Genomic DNA, 17,621 nt, shown 5'->3' with positions numbered 1-17,621 from the left:
TCAGTGTTGTGCTGAATATAATTGAGATGCAGGCAGAGACAAACCATCGGAGACGAATTCCCATTTGACATTTATAGTCCTTGAGAGCATAATGAAATTCGTATCTTTCTAAACATGCATAGATCTCGGTAAACTCTCAGTAGAATTAAGAGTTCTTTGACCGTCTGTATATTTGAGATAGATCTATCAAAAACCCGCTTGTCATTTTTAACTGAGGCTGAACTGAGTAAAGTTGAAACAGCAATGCATCCTCGATGGAAAAAGTGGAGCTGTTAGTAAACTATAACCTCTCATTTCTATTCATTAATGTTCAGAATTTGACAGTACAAATGATGCAAAAGATTCATGAGAAAACAACAGTCATAGACGCTCATTTTAAAATCATATTGCTGCTGGTTATATTTGATAAACTGTTTGTAAACAAACAAACAGTACGTCTTTAAGTCATTAAGCATTTTGACATCATCAATAATAACTGATGGAAGCATGACTGCAATGACTATAGAAATGACAAACAACACTGTGGCTTCATCTGTCCATATTAAGATAAGCTCGACGGAGAAGTGAGAAGCTTGGGGGACGCATTCAGTAGGATGCTGATTTGAATATGATTAATGGAGGGCCAGGTCTTCAAATCCCATCCACCTCCTACAGCCAGTCTGCCTCTGATAGGCTACTGCTCAAAGTTGCTGCTGCTATCAGGGCTCACACTCACCGTCTGTTTCTGCCCAGAGCTCAGAGGGGAGGGGGGGTGGGGGGGGCATCTGGGTGCTTCCAAAGCCCAGATCAGAGCATACAGGGTCACAGACGGTTCGTCCAACTGCACTGGAGTTCAGCATCACAACATCTCAGCCAATAAGAGAGGGAACGTTTTAATCGTAAACATTACCCTGTTTTGTTAACCTCTATTTAGAGTTTCATTTGAAAAACCTGATGAGGACAGGAAATGGCGCCTTTATCGTGACTTTTAAATAAATCAAATGAATCAGACTGAGGGTATGAAGTCTAAAACCCAGGGGCTACATTTATCTACAGTTTATCTTGATGCATTGGCAATACACCGCCATTGTGTGGTCTTACACATGAACCAACTGGGTCAGTTTGTTGCTTAACTGTTTAGGCAACTGACAGAAAATGTATTGGCAGCGATTTTGGTAATTGTTTTTAAAAATAAAAATTCCCCAACTTTTTTGCTGTCTGCTTCTTCGATGGGAAGATTTGCTAGTTTCACAGTGTTGTGAACTCAACATGTTTAAGTATTTGACTGTTGGGTCAGACAAAAGAGTGATTAAGGTTATTACTTGTTTTTTAAATATTATCTGACATTTTATACACTGAACAATCAAGTAATGAAAATGAGGATAATTGTTGGTTGAAGTGTTACGGTACTTTTTTGATGGAATAATAATACCTTGTCAAAGGTTTTCTGTGTGTTATGTATATATATATATATATACATATATAAAAGCTGTATAAACTAAAACAGTTTCACAAGACCAGGGCCATAAAACGTAGAATGGAGAACCCGTTAAAAATGATATTTTACTTTGCTGCTGCAAATTTTCTTTTCTATTTCTATTTTGCAATAAATCCCATTGTGTAAACACAAACACTTCAGAGTAAAGTTGTTTTTTGGTGGCCTTAGGCAGTTGTCAACTTTGCCCTGTTGGTATGTCTATCTTGGTTCAGTACTCCTTGTCACCTGCAGTTTTATAGTGCTCAAAGCTTAATATACAATCCTCGTAGTTGTCCACAAAAATTCCCTATAGCTATCATTTGTGAGCATATGTGAAAAAGTGAAATGTAAACCGGTATGTGGTATTGATTCAAGTTTAGGTTAGGATTAAGTATCAATACTCAATTGTGTTTTGAGTTCTGATACCAGCTTCAATAGAACCAATGACAAAACTGAACCATCAAATATTAGATCAGGTCCTGGCTATGTGAACACTCCTCTTAGTGTATGCACTTACTATGTCTATACTATTTAATTTGAGAAAATTCACAAAATAAAAAAGAATGTTGCCATGTACTAAAAGCTGTCAAGTTAAGGTACAACACTCATAAAAATCAATTGCAAATTAACAATTAATTAACAAATTCATTTTGTAGTAGCATCTCTGTAAGTGTGTCATAGACAACAAATAAACAGGGTGGACAGACCTCATGTGTACACAAGCAAACCGGGTTTTGGTCACACATACAACAGCAAAATTTCAGACTAAAATAAATACATTTAGATGGAGTACAAATTTTGTGAACAGTTGACATGCAAATTTGCACGCTGACCGGCGCCTGAACAGAACTTTCCCCTTTTGAGCACAACTTGCCACCACCAACTTTAACCACCAAACTACCCACAAGTCAAAGCTGAATTTCCAGCACTGCCTACTTCTCAAGGAAGCTCAAATCGATTTTGCTAAACCACCTTCTGGTGAAGGCTCTTAGCATGACTGAGGAGACCCACTGAACTAAATCTAAAACCTCAACGTAAAACTCTAAGGAAGGAGATGTAACAGATGGTCCACTTGACAGGAGTGGCAAATTATATCTGGAAGGTGAAGTATTAAAATGCCACAGCAGCTATCATGCACAGCAAATGTCCGCAAAATGAAAGTTCTTCTGCATTATTCAACAACAGTTGATTGCTTTTAACATTTTGGAACTTTAAATTGAACTTGTCCTATCATTGATAGCTCTAAAGAAAAGCTTCAACATTTTCAAACAACACAACAGGGAGTGATTTGACTAAGCAAGAGGAATGGAAATGTGGGTGAAATTAAAAGAAGATTGGCAATGGCAGTGAGACACATTGCAAACATTTGCGAGATGAACAAATTTACTAGCATGCCTTCCCTAAATGGTTAGGATTTTATTTTTTAGATCTGTTTGCTGATCTGACCGCAGCTGACAGAAAAGCTGCGACGTTGTGGGAGAGCAAAGCAAGTTCACCGCTTTTTCATTTGCTGTTACCCCACCTCATACAATATAGCAACATGCAGTTCAATATGTGCAAATTCAAACATGAACTGGACTTTGAACAACAGCAATCACATGCTTGCTTGAATTTGATTTCCTCTGTGTCTCTAAAGCAAAGCTCGGGTTTCAACTGAGGGTGGATTTTTATTAATTTTATATATGGTCAAGTTGGTTTGAGGCAGGAATTTGCAAACACAAAGACCTACAATCAGTGTGAGCAATATGCAAAAATCTTTGCGGCAGGGGATCTGAATTTGATGAAGAACAAAACGCTATATAGGAGATTATCCGCAAGAAAGTAAATTATTGTCTTGACATTGCTGAGTTTTGAATGAATTGAATGATGATTGACAGCCAACAAAAAGGAGAAGCCACGAAATAGGCTACCAGCAATAAAAAAAAATGTCCCACAGAATTCAGGCTATAGGCTTCCCGAGCACTCGCAAGCCACTGAATAAAACAAATTCACCTGCTCATCACAGAAAAAGCTGGACCTGCTGCTCAGTGTTTGTTAGAGGATCTTATCCACCGTCCCTCCTCCTTTCCGAAATTTTATTACATGCCGTTTTTTTGTATTTTTCACCTAATATCTTGCCATCTTATAATTTCATCTATTGATCTTTATGTTATTCCCTCGGCATTAACTTCCTCGCTGATAATCTCCTGTATAGCATTTTTTGTCTTGTTATATCTACAGGCTATTTATTAATTTCAATGGGATCAGATTTCCTTTTGCTTTTGCTGTTGTTCTGTTAGAACAACTGGAAAATAAATGTGCAAATATTTGGAATAAACATGAAATTTACTAACCTTTATTTGAGATCTTAGTAAATGAGGCCCTTACATGTTTTTTTTTTAATTATTTGTGTAGAAGCCTACATGACTTTTGACAGGGTATTGTTGTCTTAACAACTCAACTGTTTTCCCTTTTAGTCTAAGCTAACTTGCTGCTGGAGCATTCATATAGATTCTTCTATCCAATTTAAGGGTAGCATTAATCCCAACCTGGCAACCAGACTACACTGAGTGAAATACTATCACCGATCTATAGAGATAAGGTTAGAAATTGGTGAGGTGTTCCTTTAAGGAACAACAGCTTTACTTGAACACAATCAGTATGGTGGCTGCTGAGTCTTGCCTTTGAGTTAATGCCACTTCAGGACATCCAAGGCGATGTCGGCAGAGAGCATATCATCCCTATCAAGCCATACATGCATTAAGGTCAACCTTAACAAAGTCAACATCCTTCAGCTACTGAACTGATCCAACCTGCAAACAAGAGCTGACTGAGACTTCCGGCCTCTGCTCACGTTACTTTATCTGAAACGCACCAAGCGCAATGCAAACAAATCTAAGTATATAACTATTGTGATCAATTTATGAAGCTGCACTGCAATTATGGAATATATTCAGTAAACGTTAGTTTTCCACTGTCAATCAAAAATGTATTATGAAAACTCCTGCAGACAGCAATTGTCTTTGAATGAGATACTTTACCCACAGTGTCTCGTTTTTAAAACGTAGCTGTGGCTGCTGATATAATGTTTTCCCATTATGCCATTCCTGATACATTCATAACTGCAGTCGATGTTTTGACGTGATTATAAAACACTGTCCTTTCATCCATGATTTCTGTGCTGATGTACAGGCTGCACCATGTGGTCAAGGTCTAAAGCTGTTCTGACCCTGTGTATTTATTTCACTTAACCATCTGGCAGCTGTAAATTGCAAGGTCACTTTTCATCCCTATTCACTCTCAACCTCCACACTCATTGTAATAATCGCTAAGGTTTGGGGTCTAAAGCAATTCAAGATGTGTCATACAGAAATAAGGTCGTCATTTATATAAACTACCATCTGATGACTTGCTTGCAAACTGCAAAATGCATTTTTGCAAAATGTTTACATGCGCTGAAAGTCAAGAACATGTCCAGCTATGCACAAATGCCACAATGACGCATGTCAAAGCTAGAAAAAGAAAAGCATTAGTTTGCAAACAAGGACACATTCGATGCCTGTGCCTGCTCTTTAATGTTATCAGAAATATTTCATGAATCTAACCAAAGATTTTAAAAAATAAAATAAAATAAAATAAAATAAAATAAAATAAAATAAAATAAAATAAAATAAAATAAAATAAAATAAAATAAAATAAAATAAAATAAACACCAATATTCCCCGTCAGCACAATAAGAACCAAACCTAGACAGTGTATTGCAGTCAGAGAATAATTTCCTCAGTGAGCTACGCACAGCCACAAACAAGACACACTTAAAATTACCTCATTGAAATTTAGACACAGTTAAAGCTTAACAATGTGTCCACTGAGCAGCAGGAAACAATAGAAAACCTCAGCCCTTAAGCAGCCCATAAAAACACAAACCCAGACTGAGATATTTCTGTTTTTGAAGTAGATGGAATAAACCCACACTGGTCATGTTTCTGCTTGGAAGGCTCATCACTTGGCAGACAGGCATTTGTACTCTTCTCAGTAAAACCCAAACTAATAAGGGAATTTGATCTTGATCGTGTTGGTCACAGTTTCCGTGTGTGCTTTACAACAGCTATTCTAAACAAACAAACAAGCTTACGGAAGAAATTGAAGTAAAAAAACATGCGGCCTCAGAGCCAAATGACAAAATAATAATACAATACACATAATACTATAACATTTTGATTTGATTCAGGACTTATACTATGGTATATGTAGCAGTGTTAAATTTCTACTTTTACTGTAAGTATTTGAGTGCGTTACTTAATTCGAACACTGCATTGACCAACCAATTTAATATCTGTCGAGAATTGACCTCCTTCCCCCAGCTGTGTTTTAATCAAAGGCTGCCATGCAGGCCTTTGCGTGGATCATTAACATGCTCTATACCATGTGTTTAATCTCGCTGTTCTCTTTGACAAGGAGCAGTAAGATTTGGTGCACCACTGCACAACTGTTAAAATGTAAAGCTGTGTTTGTTTTTTATCAGTATACGCAGAGGTGTGATAAGCATTTCTGTACCGGTTTAAGCCTCAGGAACTAGCAGGTACTTTGAAATTAGGTGATTATCACACTGGTTAACAAATATTTTGCCCTATGCAAAAAACAAAAAAACAAAGAAAAATTCTGGTTCATATGTATGTTTGCATGCTGAATCCAAAAATGTTTTCATTTTTCTCAATCACACCTAGTTTTGTGTTCCACAATACCCACATAGACATGTAAAAGTGGAGAAATGTATTGGTAAAGAGACTAAAGAAGGATGTCCCTGAGGCCAAATAGAGGCAATTATCATGCACGTGTGCGGTTTAGAAGTTGTTATGTATATTAAGTGTAACAACAGCCTTATTTATGAAGAAGTAATATCCATTCTGTCATTTAAATAGCATGTCTGTGTTATCTAATTGTCAATTAATCCAACATTGGAATAATTAGAATAAAAAAAAAGATCTGAGGTTGTACAGAGGATCATCTTTTCTCATCCGCTTACTATGCATCTTTCATCAACATATTGTGTTATGCACATGCAATACATGTTAAGTATGTATGTAAACAGAAGAAGCAACAAGTAATAAGACTTCTGAATATGAGTAGTGATGGTCTGTTCCAACTGTCTGCAATACAATTGAGATTTCTGAGCATGCACAGGTGTGTACAAGTCAACAGATTTTGAATCCACTAATGAAATTGGTTATGAGTAATATCAACAAACACACTTCAAATAGGTATTGAATTACCTACCCGTGACCCTATTCAGGATAAAGCGGGTATAGATAATGGATGGATGGATAAATGACCTATTAATCTAAAATACGACTTTTAAGATTTGTAGTCTGATTAAAATAATATAAAAGGACACTGAATAAATCTGTGCTTCTCCTATCTTTTCATTATATTCTGTAATCAATACACAAACAGCGGAGGGCCATTTAACGCTTGATATGACACACCTGTCAGGATGGCGGCTCTGCGGACCTGCCGAGCTCTCGTCTTTGGGACTGTCCACTCGCACAAAGTAATGAGATCATCCTGGGTGAAGTGATGCTGAAAATGAATCATCTCCTCCCTATCCCCTAATGGCACGGTGGGCACATTTCTCCTGAACCTTGTACTCAGAGGCCATCCATCCTCCACAACCACACAGGGCAACAACTTCACTCATCACAGCCACAGGCTCCCTGCCACCCCAACCCCACCAACAAAAGCACCTGACAGGAAGCTCACATTTAATCCAATCACAGCCATACGGGTCGAATGGATCAAGAGCATTCCTAGAAGAGGTATTACAATTTTTCCATTTTAGGTGCTTATTCACTTGAGGCTTTAATTCAACCTCAACTTGCCACAGCCGAGGTCCGGATATTGTTCTGCCAGGTAACAATCTGTATTTGTTGATAAAGGTATGTCAGCACAGTAGACCCACAGTTATACCCCGTGTCTTCAGGACATGTTTTCTATTAAGAGAAAGTGTCTATTTCAGGTTAGCACAATTTTGCTCTGAGACAAAAGTACAAGAACATTCCTGTGGGTAATGAAATCACAATGCACAATGAGTGGTGGGGTTGAAGGATGGCTACGGTCTATATCCATTAGACCTTGCAGCCTGTTTTTACACTGCCCCGATATTAGCACAAAGCGGGTTGATGGATTCCTGCTAGGACAGGCTTTTTTCTGGACAGACACAAACATAAACAATAAGAAAATGGAGGTTGCAATGTGGCTGTGAAGATAAAGCGTAATCTATCACGCCTCAGTAAGTGTAATAAGAAAAGAGTTTAAAGGTTTAGAATAATCCTAGCTATTTTTCACCGTGCAAAGGATATGAGTTGTCTTGGAAATATGATGTTTGGAAGAGCCGTGCTGAAAGCAAAACTGGGGCTGGGACTACTGCCTGGGCAAGTCTGGGAGGAGACAGTGCAGGTCACGGGGTCATATGAGATGGAATCAACACAGGCAGACACCCAACAGAGGGCATACAGGCCTTTGACCAGGACACCTACTCCACGCACAAAAGCAGAGACCTGTATTTGTGATGTATGACTCACCCGAGTCACACGTATTTACACGAATGAGCCTACTGTGGCTATTTGACATGCAAATTTTCACATAAAAGAGCAGGAAGAGCCACACTACCGCCGAGGTACTAGTTTATTGCGACTGTAAGCAGCTCATCACATGATTGGCTCATCGCAAATCCATTTAGTGTGCAGTGCATTAATCATGCAGCAGGCTGCCAAGGTTCACCATTTACGCAACTCTGTAGATTACAAGAGAGGGGTGTTGGAAATTCTGTTTAATGACAGGGAAGCTTTCATTACGGTCTCTGCATTCATTCTCTTTCCAGTGCTGTATGTGGCCTTACATACATGCTGAAAGAGGCTTGATAGGGAAGCAGAGGGATCGACACAGAATAATGTTCTAAATCTGCAGAGACTTGTAAACACGATTCAGCCTTCTCTGCAAGTTTAAAGGTATATTACTGGGCCATTTGTAGAAATAGCTTGCTGTACAGTAGATATAGATAACATCGCGTGATTCTCAATCTCCCCATCAAACTCCCATGGGCTCTCTCTCAATCACATTCCTCTTCCAGAGCAGCACATGGGGTTCTGACATGATATTCAGTGCTAATGTGATGTTACCGCATAACAGACTGCATTACAAAAAAAGCGCTACGAATTAACCGAGATGTAAAAATAACACACAACAGCACACACACATAGCACCCACTCCAAACCACTCACCCCACACGTACGTGCACCTACCTCATTGTATGCTACTAGTTTTCCATCATGAGCCGTGCACAAAAGCAATCTGATTGTCAAAAGCTATCACAATCAGTTATCGAGTGTCAAATTTGATCAGAACCAACCTCATTCATCGAAATTTAGACCGAGTGCTGAATACATGTATATTAAAAATAGATACACTGCATGCGTCAGGCATCAAGAAGCTCATGGATTCATGAAACATCACACACACACTCACAATGTTTGTCAGCATCAGATAGGACTCAAAACAGGATTTGATTGATGGAGGTGCCGGAGGGAAACTGATTTCTACTTACTTATTCTAGCTGCTGTGAATGAGAAGAAGCAAATGAAAAGCTTACAAGGTGCTTCACAGCAGGTAGCATCTAAGGGTTGTAGCGTACTATATTTATTAATGGTACATAGTGTACAAGGACAAGAGATCCTACATATATGTATAACTGCAGGGTGAATGTGATTACTGGAAAACTGATTGACACATAACCAATCATAGTTTGGCCGACCCAATATTACGCCAAAGGGTATAATACACCCGTCAGTCACTAGATGGTACCGTGTTAGTGTCACATTTTGCCTCGCCAAGTAAGGCATCTTATGTTTAGGCACCAAAAACCAAGTGCTGACAAAGGCAAGTCAAAGTCAAAGTCAACTTTAATGTCAATCCACCATATGTACAAGACATACAGCAAGATTGAGACGGTTAGCGAAAGGTCAAAGTTTGGGTAATGTGTACTTCACTTAAGTTATTTCTCTTACATTACAACAGTTAAATATGTTGCCTTACTTAAAACATTTGCTTACCCACGACTCGCTATCCTGTTTGTTCCATCCAACCACCTATACTTAATTTTGTACTGATTATACATGCTTGAACTTTTCACGCCCAGGCGGAGCAAAACGTGCCACTGACACTTTGCCCTCTAGTGGACTGACGGGTGTATTAAACTGTTTTTGCGAGATCTTTTTTTTTTTGGTAAGGTAAGGTCTGGTGTTCATGTGGCTGTAGTAAATGTTAATTTTGAGGGTTGTATGTCCTTTTTGCACTGTACAACACTGTAAATGTAACAGAAGACCCTATCTAAGTGAACAACATCATATCTTGCTCATTGCAGTGGGCTTGTCAATGCCCGTACTTTTGCATGCAATGTGACTTTATGCCATGCAGAATTTCGTTTGCTAAATCCTGGAGGGATGTCGAAAAAAGGGATCCCACAACGTACCACAATAACACAGTCGACATGTCTCCACATGAGGTAAATACTAAACCTCAATTACACAAGACTAATATAGTCACATGAGAAAACTATGACTTTGTAGGCAGTGAAAAAATGTCAATTAAATAATGGCATATGGCTGCTGTTGTGAGGTCTGTAAATGTTAAAATCACATTCTGCATGGTTAACTATTAGCTGCATATATTGGGTTAAAAGTGATGTGGAGGCAAGGGATAAAATATAGACTTGCATCACAGACAGAAGCTTCCTACTCCAGATAGTAAAATCTATACATTGCTGCAGGGCACAAAGCTTCTCTAATGACTGCACAGCATTCCCCCTAAGTCCAATACATCCTCACTTGGGATAAACTACCACTTTATGTAAGTCAAGGTTTTATCTGAACAACCAACTGCCAATCTTCTTTTTTACCTTCCAAAAATCCACAGATCACTCAATTTAGAAGACATGCTTTTGCGATTTGGGAGAATTTAAATTATTCTACCCGCAAACATGTATTTTTTTTTTTTTTTTGGGGGGGGGGGTGGATTTCCATTCTAATGTTGAGCTGATATTCCCCCTGAACATCATCTATTTAAGATTTGCAGTAAACGTCAGTGTGACAGGTTCATTTTACAGGCTTTCTATCAGTGTTGTGCAGGTGTTGCTTGACTTGAAGCGAAGTTTGTTTTTGAAAACATGCTCCACCGCACGTGTTAGTGATGCCGGCACAACAGACGATTTTGTGAGAGGAAACTAAGCTCAGTTCCCACCTTCTTTCTGAAGTATTATCCATGGTCATCTTTCCCTTGCACCTCAGAGTTGAAGTGAAAAGCATGTTTGTACATTTCAAAACATCACTGTTGCATATTGGTGGTTTGTGCAGATACTGGATATCTGGTACTACATTTAGCGTGAGGATGCAATTATTTCCCTCAAAATTATTTAGTCAGTTGTTTACTTTCAATGTTGCTTTGGTAATTTTGTGCTGGGCTGCAGCTATACACTTAGATATAACTGTAAAAATATAAATCTGGAATATTGGCACCAGTACACAGCTGCAACAAAAATATCTATGCAAACACAAAAGCAGTTTCCGGACAAACATCTATAACCTGACAGATGATATATTTATTGCGAAATATCTAACGGAAAAATAATCTGCCGCTTTCCAAATAAAAAACATGTTTCAGGGCTAAAAAGATTAGGCTTAAATAATGGGTGACCAATGAGAGAAGGTGGCCATCTTACATAAAACATAAGCAATTACGGTCTATTTGTGCAAAATCCTGATACAATAATTGATGGATTCGCAGCAAGGTTTATATGAATAATTGATCGTAAGATCTGTTGCCGTGGACAACAACAACACCACCAGGAATTATTTATGAAATTGTGCTAAAGTTTAGATGCAATGTATAGACAGCACTTTCCTGTGGTTGGACTTATTTTAGCAGGAGAAGGCAAAAACAAAGATGAAAGTAGCTGCCAGTTCAGTATGCTACAGTACATGGTAATTCCATTCGCTCTCCTTCAGAGCATTGAAAGTGAGTGCTCTGATTTATTCATAAGCTTGGCTTCTTCAGTCAGGGAGCATTAGACAAAGGCAGATCACACAAAGGTAACAGTTCTGCTGAGAAAAGCAAATTACAAATCAAAACAAAGCAAACCGGCGTACGACCAGTTTACTGTTACCGTTGCGCTGCAGAGGTTAGCAGCATGCTGCAAGTGCTGAGCTCAACAGTTGAAAAGTAAAGCTTCGCTGCCGCGCAACACATGGTTTGTTTCCACGGCAGCTGGAGGGGTTATATAATTAATTATAATGCTACAGCATACAATGCTCCTCCGTGGCTTTAGGGTTTCTTGCTGCTCCATGTCAGGAATAATTCAACCCGATTCTCATCGCACAGCCTCCATCAAGCTTCTGTCAGTCTCTATCAATAAGTGAAGGTCACCACTGTGCCCTGCTTGCCTGGCCTCATGCTGCCCAGCCACATGTCCTCCTCTCTGAATCTCCTGACTGCTTTGGCTGATGGTTAGAGACACTGAACAAATGTCAGTCACTATAGTTACACTATAATTTTAAATTATTCACTGCAATTTTGGTCAAGGTTTATTGGTAGGTTTTTAAAGAGCAATACCAAAAATGTTGTGGGATTATCAAATATTTTCGTACGCAGTAAGCAACATTGTATAGTTTGGGGTGCTTAAATGGGAAGATTTATAGCTTTTCTTTGTTTGATATCGTTGTAAATGATGTATCTTTGGGTATTCTGTATACTGTTAGGACAGCTGAAGATGTCATCTGTGAAATTGTCACTTTTAATCACAGAATGAGCAATGAGGAGTGCCACCCAAATTTACGATATTAGTTTCCTCATATTTTTATTACTGTAGTTTATAGGATAGGGTGAAAAACGTTGAAAAAAGTTCCTGGAAAAAAACAAAAAACATAATACTCCTTTCTTAAACATTGTAATCGTGATATCTTATTTTTATAACAAGCTTTACTTAAAGCAAAAGTTAAACTCAAATAAAATATATCTCAACTCCAGATCAAATGATCCGCTACATGAACCACTGTCATATGAAAAGAAAAGTTTTATGACTGTCTGATGTGCTGTCTGATTTATCAATTTCTCTTCTACATTACCAGTAGACTCATCCTTCTTGCTGACATTTTTATTCCAAGCTATTAAACTGGTTGATTTCTTTAAAATGACTAATTTGCTGCACAACTCTGTCCCGCACAACCTACGCTTGATAAATCCCATCCAATCAATAATCGACCTGTAATAATCACATTTCCTCTCAAGATGCATCTTACACTGACAACAATAAACTTAATTTACAAATTGAAGTAAGTTGAAGTTTTTTTTTTTTTTTTTTATTAAGTAACCAGAGCCTCCTTGACCAATGGTTATTTTTTTCAGGTGTGATCAGGTCACATTTGATCCATATCTCTCTGTGCAGTCCTTCCTTCTGACTGTACTACATGTCACAGAAGCAATCTGACATGGAAAAAAATAACAAGCTTGGAGATATAGTAAACACTTACATTTATATCTTGTTAAAATATCATAGATTAACCTGGTCAGAGAAAACCACATCCGCATTCCAAATATTATTAAAAAAATTAAAAAAGTAATTATTACCAACTTTTATTGCATGTAAGGAGACAATTAGAGAATATGAATAGATTAACATATTTCAAAATTGATGTGTAGTTTGGATGAACAAAAATACAAAATAAAATACAAATAAAAAAAAACATCGTTAAATGACTATTCTTAATGATGTTATCGTGTTATTACCCGCTAACACTGTGGCCAAAATGTGTGACTTGAAGAACATTTTAATTAACGGTAATCAAATTATTATGAAGAACTTGGTCTAACACTTATATAGCACAAAATATCAGTTTAATTATTTTGCAAACATTTATCACCTTGTGATACAGATTCTATCAGATGCATTTTCCATGAACTGCATTCTTTTGTTTCTTATTTTTTTGCCACTTGGAGGTAACATAAAAAGCTGAAAACAACATAGTATTGTCACCTTATATCAAGGATATTGATATGGCTAACATACCAGCAAGCAGAGTTTGCACATTAAGCAGTTACGCAGGGACATTAGCATTCATTCAAAGTTGTATTTCAGGTCTCAGGCCGAATCTGTGTCCATTACCAATCTCCTTTTAGGGCTCTGTTTTGGTCTCCCCCAATTTTATGAAAAAAAGTAACCAAATACACGCATGCTGAACATTCATAAACTACTGAATAATTATTGTTTTGTCGTTTGATGTTTGGTAGTCAGCAAAAAGTGGATTTATCAGTTTTTTGTTGTTGTTTTTTTGTGCTGGGTTGACAAGCACATCCAAACAGAGCCATACTTTTGCATAAACAAAATCAAAACAATTGGCTAAAAGTTGCCTGTAAAGCTGAGTGTAATGCAGAGTTGGTTAATAATGTTCTGTTTGTGGCACTAACACTTAGTTATTTCATCAATTTTTGATACAAAAAATATTGGACAGTGCAGCTGTAATATTACAATATTCAATAACCACTGCAGATAGTCAATTTAGATTCTCATAATGTGCAAAGGCGTTTTATAAACATGCACGAAGATGAATTTGATATTCAACGGGTGGTGATGTGATTACATCAGTGTCAGTGTAAAGTGTTTTGAGTTTTGGCTGTAGCATCTCCATTCGAGAAAAAGCTATATATTTCACTGCGAAACTCAAAAGTGAAATGCAACATAACCATGTCACGGTATTCACGGGCTGCCTGTCTGGCTGTTGGCCAAGGAGGTATTTTACTTGGAGAGCAGAAGCGACTGACAGATGCTTGAGCAGCAACACAGCATTCATCAAGGCATCTGCAGGCTGTGAATAGAGAGGCCGCCTCTGCTTGCATCCACCTGCAGCTATTAAGACTGACAAATTCCAGGCATGAGAGGAGCTGGCTGAAGCAGTGCTCCGGTATCACAGGCCTGACCCCGCTAGACAACAGTCGGCTCTGGGTGTTAAACCACCCCATCCGCTCCATACATCACTGTTATCTCTATCACCCCTGTGAAGATTAGCCTTCAAGGCAGCGCTACCTACCTGTTCATACTGCTGCTTGTAGAGCAAAAACCCAGAGGGCCAAAGCATCATGAGGTGATAACCCAAAACAAAGGTTTACAGTATATTCTGAAATGTAAGGATTAATGAACTGCCAGGTAGAAGATGCCTTTATATCATCCTCCAAATACATATGGTACAATATAAATAATATTTCATCAGTCATGTTCAAAGCTGGTTTAGTGTAAAATCACAATTTAAAATCCTGCTCAGTAAAATAATGTTGGATTAAATGAGTCCTCATCCTTATTTGGGTTCCCTCGAAAACAATCAAAAACACCTGAAAGTCACTCGGCTTCAAATTAGGAAATATCGCGTAAGTGTTCATTCTGCAGGCACTGCGAATGCAGGTGCTGACAGTCTGAACTTTATGTTCCACCGTATTTTACGCAGACTGCACCTCCTTTCTGGTGGAGCAAAAATAAAACTGATGTGAATTGTTTATGTACTGCATTATCACCTCAGTATTTTTAATGAAGGATGCTCGGTGGCCGAAGTTTATCTGCCTCTGTCATAACATGGTGATGGGAACATGAAGGGGCCCATCTGTATTCTCTAGATGACCCTCCTGAGAGTAATCGACGAGGCCACACGAACGTGGCAGGTTTATTAAGTCAGTGCTTAAAAATTAAGCCTCAAAGTGGCATATTAATCATCATTTTACTGGACTAAGTGACATAGGAGTGTGATCACTGAATACAATTTAGGTGTACTGCATTTGAATGAAAATGGCTAATGGCATATTTATTATGCTGTAGTACTCTTCCTGGGTGGGAGAGGGGTGAATGAGTGTGTGGGTGTGGGTGTGGGTGTAGGGGACAATGTTCTTTTTAATGATCCTTGCATAACAGCACAGCAACCAACACGAACAACATATCTAACGACAGAGGTGAGGTAACTGTTGGGTACAGCACTTCATAAATCAGATAAGTATCAGAGAACTGCAAGCACATCCAGGACACAAATACGCACACTCACACGCACACACTGTGACTGGATGAAATAATATAGGTGCGCACAATTCTATCACTTTCTGAGGTTTTAAAACATTTGTTATCAAGTTTTCATCAAAAACGAATTTTCAATTAATATTATATGTAATATTTTAGACTATAGTTAGGCTGTTTTTAATCGAGATGAATTAGTTTTGAAGGGGGAAAAAAAAATTACATTCATTCAAGAAAGCCGTTCACAATATTGTACCCGCTGAAGGTGTCTTTTGAGCTGGAACTTCATGATCTAAATAGTGATGAAATGTGGAAATGAAAAAGCGCACTTCACTTCTACCTCTACCAACATTTCTAAGAAATACGTGAACAATTTGCAAACTGCCAATTTTGTGTAATAACGGTAACCTGTCTTCGCAACGCTGTCTCCCGAAATGCACAAATCCTTCTTATGTTCACTGTGCGCTGCAGCGCCTGCTGGAATGCGCCAAGGATCACGATGTTATACTCTGTATGGAATACACTGTTGGCTACTGAGACTTCACTTTCTTGAAAAAGGTTTTATAACAGGGATTTGGGGTATTATAAAGCGCATCAAAGGGGACCATCTCCTCCTGTACCGTCACACGCAAACGCATGGCAAAGGAAACGCAGTGAAATATCTGAGTGCCTAAACGTGGAGGAAGGCAGGTGCGATACACGCTGAGCTGTACAAAAGACGCACACTGCTGCGTGGTACATTAACTTTGACGGATGCCTTACCTGCTCAGGAGAGGTGACACGACAGGAAGCAGAGGAGAGGATGTCGGACGGAGCGCCGAGCCGCACAGCCTGCACGGTGGATGAAAGGACTGCGAGACGTCCCAGCAGTGAACTCCAAAGAGCGTGTGTCTTTTTTACCACGCCAATAAAGGACAGCGAGAATTCAGACCACTCCCCCATTATATCAAACTATTCCCTGCTTTTTTTTCTCTCTCTCTCTCTTCATCACCGTGGCGTCTCATTCAAGATTAATTTTAAACATGCATTGTATATTTGCTGGTGTGGTGTTTTGCAGTGAAAAAAAAAGTAATTATACATAATTATATATAACCTATATGCTATTCTACGAGCTGCGTCAAAACCTGTGTTTTATGCTCTTTATTTCCTCATTTGCATCATTTCAAGTTCGTCCCGCAGTCCACATCTCAAAGTGATGCCAACTGTAATTACTGAACTTATTGGCTACGAGAGGTCTGTGGAAACAAAATTGGTATATCCTCATCTTTTTTATTGATGAGGTGAACTTGTATCAAGCAGTTACCAAGCAACATTTAGCACAACATTTATTTTGAAGAATGTTTCTGGTCAATTAATTATTCAGTCCAATACTCTTGTATCCAGTGGCAGCATGTTAATGAGGCGCCTTCTTCCTTTCAGAGAATAGAGGTTCCTTGTTAAAGATAAATTAATTAGATATTTCTAAATAATCCCAAATAAAACTTGTTGAGTCATTCTATGCACCTGGGCAGGCATGTCAGCATTTATTTAAATTGCATTCTAATTACATTTTGTTCATTTTTGTGTGAATACTCACTTGGTGAAGGACACAGGCCAGAAGAGTGTGTGAAGTCTTCAAACTTTTGGCAAGCAGACCTGAGAATATTCTTAAATTACTGAGGTCAGATTTGAATACTTTTCCCCTCATATGATCATACAATCACTGACGCTGTCTGTCATGTCCAAACCCACCATTCAAGATTCAGTGTTTACGATTTAAGGGGGATATTTTGGCATACAATGACCATTATATTCATAACTGAGTTTTTATAATATGCGTATAATCACCTGAAGCTAGTTCTTATTGTGTTTTCATTACTTTAGAATTAGCCCTTATTGTCAGTGCACAGAGCACCAGTGCCAAATTTTAGTACCTCATAAGGGACAGACTAAACACTCGCTCGAGAAAAGACCTTTACTGGTTTTTGGGAGTTTCATAACCGGCTTATATTATCTTACATGCTTGAAAGTGAAAGGTGAGGCGAGGACATTCAGTTTGTTGCAATCTCATCACAAGATGCGACTAAATTGCACACTCTGCCACTTTAA

At 38.4% G+C, this 17,621-nt stretch overlaps 1 protein-coding gene across 1 annotated transcript in view; it reads right to left on the bottom strand.

Moving 5' to 3' along the window:
• The window catches only part of LOC138630369 (contactin-4), a 105,282-nt gene extending 88,912 nt beyond the window's left edge, over positions 1 to 16,370 (bottom strand). Inside the window, exon 1 of the mRNA XM_069714670.1 lies at positions 16,296 to 16,370. The gene's annotated coding sequence lies outside the window, so the exon portion shown is untranslated. The remainder of the gene's footprint in view (positions 1 to 16,295) is intronic.
• Positions 16,371 to 17,621: the final 1,251 nt, after the last annotated feature.

This window comes from Brachyistius frenatus, unplaced genomic scaffold (genome assembly GCF_029030835.1).
Source record: "Brachyistius frenatus isolate BFR_SWC_R1_liver_20210118 unplaced genomic scaffold, ASM2903083v1 Contig_4, whole genome shotgun sequence".
NCBI classification, from domain to species: domain Eukaryota; kingdom Metazoa; phylum Chordata; class Actinopteri; family Embiotocidae; genus Brachyistius; species Brachyistius frenatus.
Note: the sequence above shows the minus strand (reverse complement) of the source record. Positions and strands in the feature narration are given on the sequence as shown.